The sequence below is a fragment of the Carassius auratus genome, unplaced genomic scaffold, assembly GCF_003368295.1.
Source record: "Carassius auratus strain Wakin unplaced genomic scaffold, ASM336829v1 scaf_tig00021960, whole genome shotgun sequence".
NCBI classification, from domain to species: Eukaryota; Metazoa; Chordata; class Actinopteri; order Cypriniformes; family Cyprinidae; genus Carassius; species Carassius auratus.
The window spans coordinates 169,674-175,829 of NW_020525147.1; positions in this window are offsets into that span (position 1 = coordinate 169,674).

Genomic DNA, 6,156 nt, shown 5'->3' on the forward strand with positions numbered 1-6,156 from the left:
GTGGACCATCCAGAGTCAAGTCAGGTTCCTGTTGACCATCCAGAGTCAAGTCATGTTCCAGTTGATCCTCCAGAATCAAGTCAGATTCCTGTTGACCTTCCAGAGTCGAATCCGGTGCCCGTTGACTTTCCAGAATTGAGTCAGGTGCTCATGGACCCTCCAGAGTCAGGGTTAATCACTGTCGACCTTCCAGAGTCAGGGCTAGTTCCTTTTGACCTTCCAGAGTCGAGTCAGGTGCCCGTTGAATTTCCAGAGTTGTGTCAGGTTCCTGTTGACCCTCCAGAGTCGAGTCAGGTGCTCATGGACCTTCCAGAGTCAGGGTTAGTCACCTTTGACCTTCCAGAGTCAGGGTTAGTCACCGTTGACCTTCCAGAGTCAGGGCTAGTTCCTGTTGACCTTCCAGAGTCGAGTCAGGTGCCCGTTGAATTTCCAGAGTTGAGTCAGGTTCCTGTTGACCCTCCAGAGTCGAGTCAGGTGCTCATGGACCCTCCAGAGTCATGGTTAGTCACCGTCAACCTTTCAGAGTCAGGGTTAGTCACCTTTGACCTTCCAGAATCAGGGCTAGTCACCGTTGACCTTCCAAATTCACGACTAGTCACCATTGACCTTCCAGAGTCAGGGCTAGTTACCGTGGACTTTCCAGAGTCAAGGCTAGTCACCGTTGACCTTCCAGAGTTAAGCCAAGTCACTGGTGATCTTCAAGGACAGAGCCAAATCACTGGTGATCCTCAAGGACAGAGTCAAGTCACTGGTGATCCTCAAGGACAGAGTCAAGTCACTGGTGATCCTCAAGGACAGAGTCAAGTCACTGGTGATCTTCAAGGACAGAATCAAGTCACTGGTGATCCTCAAGGACAGAGTCAAGTCACTGGTGATCCTCAAGGACAGAGTCAAGTCACTGGTGATCTTCAAGGACAGAATCAAGTCACCGGGGTTCTTCATGGGAGAATTCAAGTCACCAGTGTTCTTCATGAACAAAGGCAAGTCACCATTGATCTTCACTGACAAATACAAGTCACCAAGGATCTTCATGAACAAATGCAAGTCACCAATAATCTTCATGAGCAGAGTCAAGTCAGCATTGATCTTCTGGAATCCAGTATAAACACCATGGGATTAACAGAGTCTCATCACTTCTCTATGGAACTGCCAGAGCCTCCCCACGTCACTGCTGAACTATCGGAGCCATTCCACGTTTCTGATGAACTATCAGAGCCTCTCCACGTCTCTGATGAACTGCCAGAGCTGTTCCACGTCTCTGCTGAACTACCAGAGTCTCTCCTCGCCTCTGCGGAACTTCCAGAGTCTCGTCACGTCTCAGTCGAACTCTCTGAACACCCGACTGATCCTGTTGTGGGGCATCCGTCCCGACCACACAGTTGTGTTGGTCTTCTGCTCTGCCCGGGGGGCCTTCCGCCCTGACCACACGGTTGTGGTGGTCTTCTGCTCCACCTAGGTTGTGGTGGTCTTCTGCTCCACCCAGGAGGCTTTCGCCCTGACCACATGGTTGTGGTGGTCTTCTGCTCTGCCCTGGGGGGCGTCCGTCCTGACCACATGGTTATGGTGGTCTTCTGCTCTGCCCTGGGGGGCTTCCGCCCTGACCACATGGTTGTGGTGGTCTTCTGCTCTTGGACTTGTGTTTTTGTTTATTTTTGTTGTTCTTCTGTCTGTGTCTTTCTTTCTGTTTTCTCCTATGGAACTGGCCCTCGGTCCCTCCCCCTGATCCTCCGCCGGTCCACCTCCCTCCTGGGTTTCTGGTCTGTGTCTTTCGTTTCTGTTTCCCTTTAAGGACCTGGCCCTCCATTTTGTTTATTTTGGACTGTCTTTTTGGTTTTGACCTTGGCTGTGTTTGACAACGATTTGGATTACCCTTTATTGAATAAATACCTGCAATTGGATCCCTTTATCTCCCTGTGTCTCTCTGGTGCACGATTTTCACAACAACTTAATTTGTTTAAGTTTTTTTTTTATTATTATTTATTTATTTTAATGGTGTGAGTCAGATAAATTTATGATGCAAAAAATGTCTCATGAACATGCAGCCTTGTACACATCGATATGTATGCTTGAACAGTGGACCAATGGCCATGGTCAGGATTTTTCATTCAAACACTTTCATTAGCCTGTAAAATAAAAGCCCCTTAATACAACATAAGGAAATTGTGTAGTTTCAATGGTTTCAAAACAAAACAAAATATAATTGCAGTGAGTTTGCAAACTGTCCCTTTGTGCCACCTAGCGGTAGTTTTGTGAATTACTATAATGCACGACTGACTTGCAGTTAATGCTGAGGCACTGTGGCGGCGGTAGTAGGCACTTTGGTTGGCTACCTACTGTAGCATACACACTATATTTGGCCAATAGGTGGGAAGGAACAGCTTAGTTGTTCATTCCCTGAATGGGTCTGGAAGACTCAACCCACCTCGCCCCATCACCATTCCTACATGGGATCTGCCCACAGTGTTGATGGCTCTGAATCCATTCGAGTCCCTACAGTCCATTGGGACTTTCCTGCAAATACTTTGTCCCATTGGGCCCTCTTGGGTGCTTATGGCAAGTTCAAGTATTAGTCATTCCTCTAGCATAGCACTGCAGGATTTATTGGTTCCCGATAGCATCTTAGCAGATGTTGTGAAGTATCGATAGGGAACATGCTCTGTTACCATCCTCGGTTTATGAGGTATGGAATGAGTACTGCATACTTTGCCATGCTATGTAGCTGCACGACTCAGTTGTCACTTCAGTCGAAGTAATCTGAAGAGCCTATGGCACATTGCCACTTATATAGGCGGATGCCCCACCCATAATGGTGGGCTCTGGTGAACTTTGTCACCATAGGATCATGCAGCTTTTAATTCGATGCACGAACCAATCAGCATGCAGTAACACTGCATTATTGAAAGGCTTCAATATTCTGAGAGTTTTCCCCTAAGTATCTTAGCAGATGCAGTACTCATTACGTATCTAAGCAAGTTTACCAAAACAATGGATACAATCATTAAACTTTACATTTAAGCAGGAATCATAAAGGTTTCTTGAACAGGTTTAAGAAGTCAAGAAGGGAGCTTCAAACATAACCTAGCATTTATTCTACTACTACTACCTGTTTTTAATACAGGGTGAGCTACATGTGTCCCCCTAGTGGCTAGTATGAACACAACATGAACATTTCTGTGACAAAAGGTGAATGTTACATATCTGTCCCCTTATTTGATAGCTTTTTCTACAGTGCTAAAATAAGTTTTAAATTCTGTACATGAAAATAATCTACATGTTCAGGTTGATCAATGAAATACACAGAGTAATTAACAGGACCAAGACATGTAAGCACTTTTGCATGACCTTTCCATTTGGCTGAAAGTTTAGCCATAAAACATTAATCCACACATGACAGAGGATGTAAACGAACCCACACCAAATCTCCAACTTGGAAGTGAACTTGTCGTCTTCGTAAATTGTAATTGGTGTTGTTTGCTTTGGGCTCACTAAACATTCCTTTGCACACTTCCCTTACGAAAAAGTAGTATACCTCAAGATTATTTTATTAAGTATACTTAAGAAAAGATCAAGTATATTTTAGGTATACTTTATGTAGCAAGTATAAAAATATCAGTGTTCTAGTAGTATACTTGTAAGTGTACTGTTTCATTACTCCTTGGGACTAAATTGGCCCACTTTCTAGTGTATAAAAGTATACTTTGAGTACACTACTAGTTTACCTCTATGTTTGTAGTTTGTACAGCAATAATACTAAAAGTGAACTTATAGATACACTGATAGTTTACTAATTAAATACGTTTTGAAGTATAGTCTCAGTAAACTACTACTTTATTAGTTTTATACTGCAAGTATACTCATAAGTTTTCTTTAAGTGAACTTCACATCACACTTTAAGTATACTACTGCTACCATATACTACTATCCCTATTTAGGTTTTAATGTGTATATATTTTGTTACATGAATATCTGAACATACAAAACATCCAAAGAAAGAACAGAGTATCTGCTTGTAAACAAAAACATTTTGTTTTAGCTTCATGCATTATTTTTTCAAACACTTTAATGTGTTTCATATAGGGCCGGGACTTTAACGCGTTAATTGAGATTAATTAATTACACAAAAAATAGCGCGTTAACTAAGATTAATTAATTACAGGAAAAAAAATTCCCGCATTTTTAATAACTTATTTTTGCACGGCGGAACGTTTCTCACTGGATGAGTTTCAGCGGAACGATTATACTGGAGCACCAACTAGCGTTCGCAAACTTCGCATATCACCGCAGCACACTGAGCCTCAAGGATCACCTCAACGCAAAACATATAGCAGCTAGCGTGGACTTTACACTTTATGTTGAACTATGTATTATTCTTTATTGAACTCTTTATAGTTTTGGCCAAGGTTATTGAGAGTTGGACTTAGTATGTTATGGCCTCTGAAGCAACATAGAGATGTTTTCTAATAGTCAGTGTTTCCAATGTTCTGAATTTAATTGACAGTATTGTGTTTTACTTAAAAAACAATTTACAGAAGGTTCCAGCACCTGTAAGCTTCCTGAATTTCTGAAATGTACCATTTCTAAATTGTTTCTAAATATGCTATTGCTACACTTCATGGCAAAAATTGCACTGGTCTGCTAGACTTGGTTGAACAAAGATAAACAATATTTTGTTGCTTAAGCTTATGTATTCAGTCATTATTCAATGGTATACTATAAATCCATGTGAAAAAAAATTACTTCTCACTGTTCTCAGGTCAAATATTTATATGTGATTAAAATGCGATTATTTTCAATTAATTAATTACAAAGCCTCTAATTAATTAGATTAATTAATAATCTTTAACAAATAAAGAAATAACCTTTTGAACAAAAAGCTGAAAAAAAAGACTATGAATTGGATTAAGAATGAGAATCAAAACGTAGATGGAGTCGATCAACACCCCAAAGCTTGACTGTAATTATTACCTCTTCATCTGTTGATATTTTATTCCATTACAGTTTTGATGCTGTTTCATGTCAGATGATCGTATTAGATTACATGTAGTAGTATCTTGTGTTTCTAATTTCTTCTTCACTTGTGTTTTTTTTCTTTTTTTGGAAATTCTTTAAAGAAGATGTGTACTAGCACCTTCTACCATGTAATAATGAAAACACAGATTCTAGGAGCACAAGTATAGCTCATATATACTTAACATTTTTGTAAGTATAAGTCAAGTTTTCTTAAATGTCATTTTAAGTATATTTATGAGGAGTACATAAAGCCCATTTCTGAGAAGTACATAAGTAAACTAAAAGCATACTTTCCTATTTTTAGTTTAAAAGAAGTATAGTAATAGAACCCTTGAATAAACTTATTTTTGTAAGGGTTTGCATTAGCTCTTTTGACAAGATAGGGTAGGCTGGACTATCTGTGGGATTGGAATGGCTCTTTCCAGAGGATCCTTTAATTTACAACCAAGCATGACTTCAACTGGGGTAAATCATCCACTCAACCAATTTTGAGCAGTAAGCAACTATTATTAAGAGATGTTCATTCTGTTTCTGACTTTCAGGGAAGGGTCTTATAAGGTCAGTCCCTAGCATATGCCCAGGTTCCATAATTGGTGTCAACTGCATATAGCCAGCTTACTTCACCACTGTTGGTTTGTACTTCTGATATACAGTACAGACCAAAAGTTTGGACACACCTTCTCATTCAAAGGGTTTTCTTTATTTCCATGACTATGAAAATTGTAGAGTCACACTGAAGGCATCAAGGGCTATTTGACCAAGAAGCAGAGTGATGGGGTGCTGCACCAGATGACCTGGCCTCCACAGTCACCAGACCTGAACCCAATCGAGATGGTTTAGGGGTGAGCTGGACCTCAGACAGAAGGCAAAAGGGCCAACAAGTGCTAAGCATCTCTCGGGGAACTCCTTCAAGACTGTTGGACGACCATTTCAGGTGACTTCCTCTTGAAGCTCACCAAGAGAATGTCAAGAGTGTGCAAAGCAATAATCAAAGCAAAAGGTGGCTATTGAAGAACCTAGAATATGACATATTTTCAGTTGTTTCATACTTTTGTGTTATGTATATAATTCCATATATAATTCCACATGTGTTAATTCATAGTTTTGATGCCTTAAGTGTGAATCTACAATTTTCATAGTCATGAA